This window comes from Petaurus breviceps, unplaced genomic scaffold, assembly GCF_028583685.1.
Source record: "Petaurus breviceps papuanus isolate PSGF00001 unplaced genomic scaffold, PetGlider_PUasm1.0 187, whole genome shotgun sequence".
NCBI lineage: Eukaryota > Metazoa > Chordata > Mammalia > Diprotodontia > Petauridae > Petaurus > Petaurus breviceps.
In genome coordinates this window covers 28,220,630-28,234,330 of record NW_027185799.1, presented here as the reverse complement: position 1 = coordinate 28,234,330, position 13,701 = coordinate 28,220,630, and the positions used below count along the sequence as shown (strand labels likewise).

Below are 13,701 nucleotides of genomic sequence, written 5' to 3'. Positions count from 1 at the left end.
CTTTATGGAGGATTCTAGTCTTTTGACAAGTTCTGTTTGGAACCAGGTCTTATTCACTATCAGCAAAAGAAGTGGGGAGACCTGGGTGCTTGGGTAGAAGTGTAGATCTGAGGTCTGTGAAAGGAGAAGGGTATTGGAAGTCAACTTACCTCAACTACAGAATATTACATTTCATATAAAATATTCTGGAATATTTTGTGACAGCTCTAATTGTTTGGGAAGTCTTTATATTAAGCCTAAATTTTACTTCTTGCCACTTCTACCCATTGCTCCTGGTTCTATCTTGTAGGTCCAAACAAATCAAATCCAATTACTCTGTTATGTAAGATCCCTTTAAATACTTAATTTTTATTTTATTTCTTTAAGTAAAAGAAATCTATTCCTCTTCCTCCCACCAACTTTATCAACAGATAAAGAAAAACATATCTGTTGTTGGCCATGTTCAAAGACATATATATATATATATCTCATTTTGTACTATGAATTCATTCCTCACTTCTTTATTAGGAAGTATATAATAGGATTTATTATTCATCCTCTGGAATCATGGATGGTCATTGCTTCTTCATAATTGCTCTTTTTTTGATAACATTGATGTGCAGCATAAATTGTTCTCATTCTGCTCATTTCACTCTGTATCAGTTCATACAATTCTTTTCATGTTTCTTTGAGATCATCTCTTCTCTCATTTTTATAGCATAATAATATTACATTACATTGATATATCACAATTTGTTCAGCCATTCCCTAATCAATGGGTGTCTGTTTAATTGTCTGTTTTTGATATCACAAAAAGAGCTACTATAAATGTTTATAGTATATAGGACCTTTTCTTCTTTCTTCTATCCCTTCAAACACTTGACGCTGACATTCACATCCCCTGCACCCCTCCATGAACCCATTTGGGAGTCTAGTGAAGCCTTTTTTTGTATCTACACTGCTTTTTACATAGGAAATACTTTAAAATGCCTGACTGACTGGTAGCCATGAAAGTTATCTTAGAGCAATACTATTTAAGATAATGTCCATAAATAGATTTCAGGGGTCCATAAACTTGGATTGGTAAAAATTATATCTTTATTTCCACAAACTTTTTAACTGAAATTTAGCATTTCCTTCCATTGCTTAAAACATCATTCTGAGAATGGATTTGTAGGCTTCACTAGACTCCCAAATGAGTTCATGACCACAAAAAAAAAGCTAAGATATCCTGAGCTAAAGGAAGATCTTCTGTTGAAAGATATGTGGGAAAACATGGAAAAGAACCACATAGCACAGGAAAGTATGACAGAACTCAAAGGGACTATGAAGGTTTATCCACAATTCATGGATGAAGAAAAGAAGGTTTGGAGAGGTGCAGGGGACATGAACGTTAGCGTCAAGTGTTTGAAGGGATAGAAGAAAGAATGCCACATATAAGATTTTATATTTGATCCTGGAAATAATAGGGAGACACTGGAGTTGATTGAATGAGGGGATGACATAATAAGACCTGCCCTTTAGGAAGATTAATTTGATAAATGAGTAGAGAATGGACTGGAGTGGAGAGAGACTTGAGGCAAGGGGGACAAACCAACAGGTCATTGAAATAGAAATGAGATGATAAAGGCTTGCATTTGGTGGTGGCAATGCCAGAGGATAGAAGTGAGAATATGCAAAAGATGTTGTGACAGTAAAATTGATAAGCATTGGAAACATTGCATATATGGGGTGAAAGAGTGAGGAGTTGGGGATGACACCTAGGTTGTGGGCTTGAATCGCTGGGAGAACTTGAATAGGGAAACTCAGAAGGGAGGAAAGAAAATTCAGTTTTGGACATGTTAGGCTTAAGATGCCTATGGGACATCCAGCTTGAGATGTTCAATAGACAGTTGGAGAAGAGTTCAAAGTTTAAGAGAGATGTTAGGGCTGGAAAAGATAATAGCATAGAGATAATAATTGAACCCATGGAAACTGATGCAATCATGAAGTGAAATGTTCAGAAAGAAAAGAGGGCCCAAAACAGCACTGGGTTGTCCATTTCTTACCTGTTACTCTTATAACATGACTAGACCACAATTATTTATTTTCTTGATGACATTCCTTATACTATTTCTTATATATAGATAATCTTTAGAGATATGCTACAGCCTATCCCATCATGTGTTTCTATGTTGTCTTTTGGATCACTTGAAACTTAGATTCTCTGAAGATATTTTTTTTTGTGTTTGTGGCAGCAAGCACCCCAGCATCCCCAGGGTGGCTGCCAACACAGGTTCTTAGATCTGCTTTTCTAAAGGAAAGCAACTCAAAATGGGTTAACAAGCTTACTTTATTCAATGGAACATATCATTTACTTAGTTCAGGGGAAAAAGGTGAGCACTACAAACTTCAGAGTATACAGACAGAAGTTACAAGCCAGAGAAACAGAAAACAAGCAGACAGGCTTCCAAACTATCCAACCATTACATCCATACCAAATCACAGTTACCAGAGAGGGAAGCATCAACATCTGGGTTTTTCAAAGCCGGGGGGCTCTCAATGGCTGCCCAGAGTCTCATCTGGTCAAGTCACACAACACTTCTCAAAGTGAGCCCCAAAGCAAAGCCTCCCATCAGGGCTTATATAGCCTTCTCCTGGCTCAGAGAATGTAACAACCCTCTTGTTGTCACACAACCCACTGACCAATCACAAAGCATCAAGGTGTGGGCATTCCTGAAAACCAAGCCTCCCACCACAGGCTCCAAGTGCACTTAACCTAGGGGAAGGGAAGATCTTAAAAATTTATATTCCTATAACAGTTTTCCAAACTCAAAACCATACAACATCACTGAAAGAATAATTACATGAAAAAAATGAATCTTTCTCCTAGAACAGAGTTAGAGGATGTTAGAATACTGGTAGTCTGTTTAGACCCTGATGATTACTTCTGATATGCTTTCTACATTGTTAACCAGTAATTTCTTATCTTCTAAGGGATAATTCAATTTTTGTGTGGTTTGGTGCTTTCAATGACCAACATCCTCTTTTCTGGGAGACCAACAGACCTCTATTCTAGGAGAAAATTTTCCTGATAACAAAGAGTGATGTATTTGAAGTCATAGAACCTAGGTCAAATTTCTGCGGTGCTGATTATTGAGTGAGTGACCATGGGTAATACACAGACTCTTTGATCTTATTTCCTCACCCAAAAAATGAGGATGTGAGAATACATGACCTCAAAGACCTTTTCTAGCTTTACATCTTTGATCATATATTTAGGCATGAGACATCTGGATTGTTGATAAATAAACTTCTTTCATTTTTCAGACCTGAACTCCATTTTCTAACATGCTTGTTGCCATCCTTTCCTGTGTTTGCCTTTGCACTGAAGTCACCTTACATGAAAGTCATGTTGATTTAGAGAACTTTGTCAAGTTCTTCATATAATTTTTCTATGTCTTTATTTCTCTACTTCTGCCTCTGCAAGAAATATTGGCATATAAGGTGAAAGTATCTTCAATCTTGCAAGGTTTGAAGTACAGCATTCCCTGGATGGGAGACCTAGAAGTGAGGGTTCTTAACTTTTTATGTCATGGACCTCTTTGGCAATGTGGTAAAGCCCATAAAATACATAGCATTTTAAATGAAACAGAAGATTAAAGAAAATAATTATGTAATTATTTTTCCTCTTCAAGTTCATGGATCCCCTGAGAGGTATCTACAGACTAAACTCAATGTTAATAATCCTTGGCCTAGGAAATGCTTTTTGATAATAATAGTAGTTCCATATTTTGGATCTCTAGAGATCCAAAATTTGAACCTGTTGACAAGTCACATAAAGAGGATTATATCCTGTGAAAGCCTAGGGAATGGTATGATATGCAATAAGAGCCATAAGTAGATACTATTATTAACACCATCGCATTTTGGTTATTTGAAAATATACTTTTAGTCACTGTTATACATTCACTTATTCAGCCATTCATTTATCTACCCATTTGTTGAATATTTATTTAGGATGAGCTATGTTGAAGGTACTAGGCTAAGTATTGTGGGAAAAAGAAAGATGTATAAGACCAATTCCTTGCTTTGAAAGACCTTATAATCACTTTTCAGAGACACAACAAATGAATTTTTAAAAGTAGCATATATAATGCTTTAAAGTTTGCAAAGTGTTTTCTATTTTTTATCCCCACTTTTATCACAAGGAAGTAGTATCAGAGAAGTTAAATAACTTGTCAAGGGTCATATAACCCTTTAGACAGAATTAAAACTGATGCTTTCCTGTCACCCTGTCTACCACACCAACCTACTTCCGATTTTCTAAAATATCATATCACTAAGACAGTGCATAAGGATCACATTGCTAGGTCTCAACTGATCTTAGCTAGCATCTCTTATCTCCATGCTTGAAATGTATATACTATTTGCCACAATGGAAACAAACCTATCCTGATTTCAGTGATTCTTTGTCATTGCCTACTCTTCCTTCTTTGCCTCTGATTCTGATGCTGACCCAGACATATTCTGATTTTGATTTATGCTCTTTTAAAGCCATTTCTGGCTTTTCCTTGTTCTGCTCTGACAAACCAGTTCACTACTTTCAGAAATATGTTGATTCCAGATGATCTTGGACTGAACATTCATTAGTGTTTTCATTGCATTTATTTTCCTTGGCTCCACATGATAGTTGATCTGGTAATGATCTTATGGATTCTTCACCTGACCTCTGACTCAGACAAAGGTATCTATATTCCAGTCCCTTTCAGGTTCTGGTCCTAATATTGAATCATGTAGAGCACCACATGTCATCATTAAGGAGCTCTGCACCTGTCACTGTTACTTGTCTTCCCTCTAGTGGTGGTGTATAGCACTACTCTATTTATACATCTGCTTGAACATCAGGTTAACCCCTGCCATACCTGTTTGACATTTTTATTCCTTTGGGAGTGACATAAAGTTCCATATGAGTTAATGGGAGATCACTTCTTAGCCTTTTATGACTAAAATAAAGTGAAAGAATTTTAGGGAGACAGAAATTATTTTCACCTGGAATGCAAGGAGAGGCATCATGGAGTAGGCAGCATTTTAGTTGGGCTTTGTATGTTATATTAGAAAGATGATTTAGAATTAAAGGACCCAAATTCAGATGTTGGCTCTTCTATTTACTTTTTATTTGGCCTCAGGAAAATTACTTAAATTATCTGAATCTGTTTCCTCATATTTAATATGGGGGGCTTGGACTTAGATGTTGTCTCTTAAGATCCCTTAGAGGTCAAAATTGTATGACTGAAGCTGCTTCAGACTCACTAGGATTCAAGTTAGTGGAAATAGAAGAAGGGGTATTCCATGAAGAGGAAATTATATTAGACATACAGGTTGAAAAGTACAAGGTATATTCAAGGGTGGGGGAAAAGTACAGGTTGTTTGGAGTAAAGGTTTTGCATGTAGATATGGTACACAGTAAGGCTGAAAAGATTGAGTCTAGAATGTGGAAGATTTTGAATGTCATTTTAAGGGATTTGGACTTTATTTTAGAAGCAATAGGAAGTCACTGGAGATTTTTTAATAAAAAATGATGTGATTGAATAACTTTGTAGTTAGATATTTCTGGTAGTCATATGTGAGGAGAATTGTAAGGGTATGATGGTGGTCGACTAGCTGTTGGGAAGTAGTTAAGGAGGCTATTGTTATAGTTCAGGCATGAGGTAATAAAGATTTGAACTAGGCTGGTGGGAGGGGAAATAGAAAGAAAGACTTGGATGCTGTGGTTTCAGTCCAGTGATCTGTGTAGGTTTTTTTCCCCAGACTTTCTGGGAAGAATGTCATTTATTACTTTCAAGTACATGATATACAATCAATTCAAGTGCTTCTAAGTAGAAGCTTTTTATTAATGAATAAATTTTATTTGTTGCCAGGAAATTTTTGTGTAACATGCTATAACTTAAAGAAAGTTTTAGTACTTCTATGACTATCATTATGAATTCTTGTTGTCCAATCACATGTTTAATTTGTGTGTGTGCTTCTTAAGTGCACTTTGATATTGGGATAGGGTTTGGATCTTTGATTTTAATAGGGAACTCTGGTGTGAGGATACTCCCTTTACCAATGTAGATTGTACACCAAGAAATTGTATATTGTATACTTGGAGGGACACTGCAATTGGTCAAAGAGTTGAGTTTAGGATTCAACATCAGAGGATGAACATGAGATTGCCTTTGGTAAACCACTAAGTTCTTTTAATAACCCTAAGCTTCTTCCTGGGGTAAAGGCTCATTTTAAAAAAATGCCAACATTTTTGTTTTGCCATATGGCGTCCGGTCATGGAACAATAGTCACAGAATAATTTTTGAAGAATTTAAATGTGCCTTTGTACCTTCTATATACCTTACAGCCTTAGAAAGTTTTTTTGCCTAAAATAATGAGAGGTTAGGTGTCTGATTCAGGATTACACAGCTATCATGAGTCAGAAGCAATATTTGAAGTTAGGTAGGTCTTTCTGATTCAGAGGCCATTTCTCTACCCACTATGCCATGCAGACTCTCATCCTTTTTATATTCTGCAGTTGTTTAATGTCTTATGCCTAGATAAATTAGGGGTAGCCAGATATGAGGAAGAAGAAGGGAATAAGCATTCATATAGTACCTACTATGTAAATCACTATGCTAAGTGCTTTATATATATTATATCTTTTAATCCTCAAAACAACCCTTCAATGTAAGTGCTATTATAGTCCCTATTTTATAGTTGAGGAAATAGACAAATAGAGATTGTGACTTGCCCAGGGTCACACAGCTAGTAAGTTTCTGAGGTCCCATTTGAACTCAGGTTTTCCTGACCAGATCAAGTGCTATGGTTTTTATGTGTAGTTAACAATATGATTGAGGTAACAATATGATTAGGAGGCAATTAGGAGGTCCAGTGGATAGAGGACTGGACTTAGAGTTAGGAAGTTCTGAGTTTAAATCCAGCCTCAGAAACTCCTAAGCTTTGTGACCTTGGGCAAGTCACTCAACCTTTGCTACTAGAAAAGGAAATGGCAAACCACTCTAGTATATTTGCAAGGAAAATCCCATGGACAGAGGTCCATGGGATCATGAAGAGTTAGATGTGACTGAAATGACAGAACTACCATATGATGAAATCATTTGTAAATTTATCCTAAATGCAAGCCAGTTAACTTTGAACAACAACAACAGGCAAGAATTGTTATACAGTCACATTTTAACCTCCAATCCAAGCCATTTATCTCTTGAATATGTACCATTTTCCACAAGAGGATGTAGATAGCTTTGTGAAATTTAACCACTGCTACTAAAAAAAAAAGCAAACATACAAAATTATGTATATAATATATGTACTATATGTATATAAAAAACTGTTTTGAAACAGATATAATTTCTGGCTACAGAAAAAACATGATAGGCTTCTAATCATGACTTTGCTCATGTTATTTCTAACAAGTTGTTAGTATAGTGTTCCCATCTGTGGGTACTTGAAAAACCATGTCAATTTTATCATGTAGTAAGACACAGTCAAATTATTTCCATAACTTTGGAAGTCATTCATTCCACATTTTTTATTAGTTTTTGGCATTCAAGGCTATTTTGTTGCTCTGACCAAATGTCTATGTCTTGATAGCAACAACATTTGCTTTCTTTTCATCCTGATATTTTTGGAAGAACAAATTGACAGCTACTATGAATGATTCTGCTGAGAGAGTGAGCAGGAGAGCATCTGTTGCATGATGGATCTTCCCTTTTTTGAAGTTCACAGCAAATTAAAGTCTTGCCTGCTTAAAAGGCCAGGAGGTATTGAGGGATTGAATATAGTAGTGAAAGGATCTTAAACTTGGAATCTTTATCAGCTCCTCTAAAATCCAAGAATAGCTAATGTTCAGGATGGAGATGCTAACAACTGTTGCCTAGAATAATATCTATTTCCTCTCCATTTTCCTTAACTGCACTGACCACTTAATATTTATTCAAACTAGAATGAGTTCTTCTTTAAAGCAGTTCAATATTTTAGGGGTTTAAAATGAGATATGGCTTTCAATAATTGATATTGTTTTCATGTTTAAATTTATTATTTTTCCCAGATAAAGTTTAGAAAGATGATACTCATCCAGTTTCTCTCCTGAGATGTAGTCCCACCTAATAATAACTAACATTTATATAATGCTTACTATATGCCAGGCACTGTGCTAACTGCTTTATAATGAGCTCATTCCATCCTTATTATGAGCCCAGTAAAGTAGGTGCTATTATTATTCCCCAATTTACAGTTGAAGAAATTGAAGCAAATGGAAGTTAAATAACTTGTTCAGGGTCACATAACTTGTATGTATCTGAGGCTAGGTTTGAACTCAGATCTTCCTGACTCCAGGGCCAGCATTCTATTAACTGTGTCACTTAGCTGCCTATTGGATGTTTAAAACTAGATGTTCCATAGGCACCTCAACTTCAAAATTATCAAAACAAAACTCACTATCTTCCATGTAACATTTTCCCTCAACCAATCTCTCTTCTGAATTTAAGTATTTCTATCGAGGGCACTGCCATCTTTCTAGTCACCCAGTTTCACAGCCATGGCATTATCCTCAACTCCTCTTCTTCTTTTCCTTCATATGCCCAATCAGTTGCCAAATTTTTCAGTTTTCTCTTCTTTTTCCTCATACAGACAACATCTAAGCTCAGACCCTAGTCATTTCTATTACATTATCATAAGAGTTTTCTATTTGAGTTCCCCATTTCAAGTCTTTCCCACCTCTATCTATGCAACACAAAACTGTCAATGTGATTTTTTCCAAATATAAGTCTGATCATATTGTTGTCCCACTCACTTATAAACTTCACTGGCTTTGTATTACCTAGGCTCAAATTAAAAAATCCCTTTAAAGCTCTCTCCAAACTGTCCCCTTCATATGTTTCCTTACCACACATCTTTCCTTACCACATACTTTATGGTTCTCCTATAATAGCCTATTTGTTGTTACTCACAAAAGGCTCTCTATCTCCCAACTCTATGTCTTTGTGCTGGCTGTCACCCATGCCTGGAATGGTTTCTCTTCTAGCCTCTACCCTGTGGAATTCCCTCATTTTAAGATTCAGTTCAAGTACTATCTCACTCAGAGGGTCTTTCCTCATCTTCCCAGCTGCTAGCACCTTCTCTACTAATGATAGCTTCCATCTTTCTTCTTCGTTTTTATCTCATCTGTGCCAATTTATGCATATGTTACTTCTCCCATCAGAATATAAGGTCCTTGAAGTCAGGGACTATTTCTGATTTTTTATATATCCTTAGTTCCTAGCACAATGTGTGGCACATAATAATCACTTAATAAATTTTCAATAATTGATTGGGGACCATCCTTGGGGATGATTGGGGACCATTCTACTGATATTATAAGGATGACAATGGAATACTTTGTATATATATCAGTTATTCCCTCACTCTTGCCACCTGATTAGTCTAGCTTCTTTTTTTGCTCATATATTTCTCTGATGTTATCTTTAACACTGCTTCTCCTGTGTAATTCCTTGTTTATTGCAGTCTGTTTATTATTATCAGATATCTACCCATTGCCTTTTGAATGATTCTTAATTTTTAATTTTTCAGAGACTGTAGTCTCCCATGACTAGAAGCCACACAACAACATTGGAAAAAGGTTAGCATTCTAAAAATGACCCTTTCTTCCAGGAAGAAGCTTGTAGACATTCAAAGAACTTTGCAGTTTACCAAAAACAATCTTGTTTGTTCACTCCCAGATATTCGATCCTGGGCTTAACTTATGGCCAAATTGCAGTGTCTCTCCAAGTGTAAATGGATGAAATCAATAGGTTGTCAAGTCAAAAGCATATCATAGTTTGGGCTATAGGCATTCTTTATCCATTTGACTTTCTCCATGTGGATAGCTAGTTCAAGCTGTTTAGAGTGACATATATCTCACTCAGGGAAACCCTGCAGTGTTCAGGGATTTGATAACAATCAGGACAATATTATCTGTAAGCAGGAACATCTAGAAGACCTTACCATGTATAGGAAAACCTCCTCAACTTGTATTTTCCTCATCACAATTACAAGAACCTTTGGCAATATGGCTAAGTATATTTCCATGCCTTGTCTGTATAATAATAATTTGAAGATTGCCAAATAAGACTTTCTGTATTATCTTACAAAAAAACTTATACAATTTTGAAAGATGCATCAAAAATACTTTCTTAGAGTAGAACCTCTAAGGTGCCATTTTCCCTTAGCTAATCAAATGATTTTTGTAGCCAATAAACGATAAGCGCAATGTAATCTTATAGTTGGAACAGTGAGGTGGTACAGTTGATAGAGTGCTGGGCCTGAGATCAGGAAGACCTCAATTCAAATACAGCCTCAGACACTTATTAACTTTGTGACCTTGGGCAAGTTGCTTAATCTCTGTCTGACTCAGTGAGTTTATTATCTAAATTAATGACACTCTTGTCTGCCATAGTCCTCTGCTTGATAAGTAAGTTGAGTGTGTTATGATTAGAACAGTTTTTAGGCTCTTTTGCTCTCCTCAATGTAACAACTACTTTTGTTTTTGGGACTAGGTTTGTGATTACATTTCCAGATGGAATTCCAAGAGAGGAATACTCTATCAATACAGATAGGCACCTGATCTTCAATTTACATTTTTATGGAGTTGCTAGTATATGTCTGAGGTGGAATTGGACCTAGATTTTTCTAATTCTATGTCCTAGATTTTTCTAATTCTAGGTCCAGTGCTTGATCCATTACACCAGTAGTATCAAACTCAAATATAAGCAGATCCTTGCAGGATACATATTGACTTAGAAAATCACAAATTAAAATTTTATACACACATATAATTTTTAAAATTTATTTTGTTAAGCATTTCTCAATTACATTTTAATCTTGTTCAGGCTGTACCTCTGTTCTATACAGTATTACTTCTTATGGCATCTGATTTGCATTAGTTAATCATTGTTATAAAATTGCTATAATCAGAGTCAATGTCCTTTCCTGCATCTATTTCCCATTTTCAAAATAAATAACAGGTTTAAATGGATCAAGTTAGAGTCATTTAAATCATATTCCATATGTTTTTCTCATTTTTATTATTTCTTCTTGTGCTGATTAGTCTTGATCTCTGTTCTAACAAGTCCTGATTCCAGAATGATCCTTAGATAAATAACAAGCAATTTTTCTGTTAAGATAAAGTAATTTGTGGCCTGGACTGAATCTGCTGTCAAGACGTGAGATAGAGTTGACCCTGGAGCAGTACCTTGAGGACACAGTAAAGAACCCATTTATCATTGGCATCCTATGCACAGACTCACAGGGGCTGAATCTGGGCTTCCTTGGCACCCTGTCAGATGAACATCTTAGGGTGATCTCTGTTCTACTCCAGCAAGCAGCTAAACTAACCTCTGACCCAACAGATATTCCTATGATCTGTCTAGAGTCAGACAATGGGAATATAATGATCCAGAAACATGATGGAATCACTATGGCAATGCACAAAATGGCATCTTGACCTCTCAGACCTAGGCTCCAAACAACTGTAGAACTCACACCAATTTTTCCATCTCATTTCTCTTATCTTGCTCTACTTTTAAGTGCCAGTACTTAGGCCAGCCATTAAATGTAATACTTACCAAAAAAAATTAACTTTATTTTCTTGTGATTTTATTCAGCATCACAATGTCCAGTGCTTTCCATTATTTTGTTGATGCTTTTTGTCTTTGCATCATAGTAATTTCCTACCCCTACCCCTCCATATTGAACTTTTTCTTGGGACAAAGAAAAACTAAGCAAAAAATTCAATACAGAAACATTTTCTGACAATGCATATTATATTCAGTCCTTATAATCTCCCATATCTCTGCCCTGTGGGAGGAAGAAGGTATATTTCATTATCTCTTCTTCTGGGTCTTCATCTTTCCCCTCTCTACCCCATTAATCAGAGTTCAGGTTACTTTTAGTGCTCATTATTTTCTTGAAGAAAGTTTCATGATATATAGGATGTAGGGAAGTCTACAAATCATTGACCTTGATCACTTTCCTTACTTTTGAACTCTATTTTCCAACATATTCTCATTATTTTTTATTATTCTTCACCTTGTGTTAAAATGACCCAGTATGAAGTATACATTGATTTAATTTAGTTTTTGTTTTTTTATCAATAAAATTTTATTTTTTAAAAAAAGAAAAGGAGGTAGGCCATACAGTCATGTGGCAGGAGTTAAGGAATACAGCCTAGGGCTGCCCTGGTGTTCTGTAAATGCTAAAAGACTTAGAAGAAATCCTGTAGCATGTTGGGTAGCTTCTCTGGGAGAGAATGTGTGGGAGAACATGGACATTATTTATCTAGGCTCTTTGGGAGGCAGTGTGGTGCTGTGGAAAGAGAGCAGGGGCTCTGAGTTCCATTGCTACCACTGACACTCTCTGTGTGATCTTGACCTCTCTGGGCTCTGTATCCTCGACTTTAAATTGAGAGAGTTGGCCTCGACCAGGATTTCTTAACCTTTTTTCTATGCCAGACCCCTTTGGCAGTCTGGGGTATGTTTTTAAACGAATGAAACAAAATATACAGTATTACAAAGGAAACCAATTATATTGAAATAGTAGCTTTGAAAATGTGTTTTTTAAAAAGTTTATAGCCCCCAGGTTAAAAATCCTGTACTGTCTCTATGGTTCCTTTCCATTCCAATTGCACGATCTTAAAATACTTATGAGCAACAGTGGCCCAAAAGATGAGATGAGAAAATGCACAGGTATACCATCCCCTCCCCCTTGGGGGGACTATTAGTGTGAAAAGTATGCACTGTCAGACTCAGCTCATATGTTAGTTTTACTAAGCTGCTTCCCCCTTTTTTATTCTTTGTTCCTCTTTAATCTTAGTGCTTTCTCTCTGAAACTTACCCTATTTTTTTCTGTCTCTATGTTGTTTGTACACAGTCTGTTTGCATGTTGTGTCCCCCAACAGACTGTGAACTTCTTTAGGGAAGGGAATTTTTGTCTTTCTTTGTTTTCCCAGTGCCTGGTACAATTCCTGGCATAGAGTAGGCACTTAATAACTGCTAGTTGACTGATTGATAGTTATCTGGGAATGGGAAGGAGAGGGGTACTAGTTAGTATGATGAAGATGATGTAAAAAGAAAAGGTGTTAATGAATTTTTTAAAGTATCACCTGGATTAGAAGGTGGGAATGGAAGTGGTTAGTATTGGGGAAGGGAATGCCTGCAACAATTATCTCACAAAAGTCAAAATATTTGAAGGATTGTTTCATGGACAAAGGATTGGATTTGTTCTGCTTGATCCTGAGGGCCGTCCAGAGCAGTGAGCTTCTCATGCTTCTCTTGCTTCTTGTATCTGAATGTCAAATTTTCTATTCAACTCTGGTTTTTTCATCAAGAATGCTTGAAAGTCCTTTATTCCACTGAATGACCACATTTCCTCCTGAAACATGACACTCAGTTTTGCTGGGTAGGTGATTCTTAGTTTTAACCCAGCTCCTTTGACCTCTGGAATATTACATTCCAAGCCCTTTGATCCCTCAGTGTAGAAGCTGCCAGATCCTGGGTTATCCCGATTGTGTTTCCACAATATTCAAATCATTTCTTCCTGGCTGCTTGTAATATTCTCTCCTTGATCTGGGAATTACAGAACCTGGCTGTAATGTTCCTAGAAGTTTTCTTTTTGGGATCTTTTTTCAGGAGGTGATCGGTGGATTCTTTCAACCTC

The 13,701-nt window shown here is 36.3% G+C and overlaps 1 pseudogene; it reads left to right on the top strand.

Annotated features, from left to right (window-relative positions):
• Positions 1-7,035: 7,035 nt before the first annotated feature.
• LOC138163070 (ragulator complex protein LAMTOR5 pseudogene) lies at positions 7,036-11,501 on the top strand (annotated as a pseudogene).
• The last annotated feature ends 2,200 nt before the right edge of the window (positions 11,502-13,701 follow it).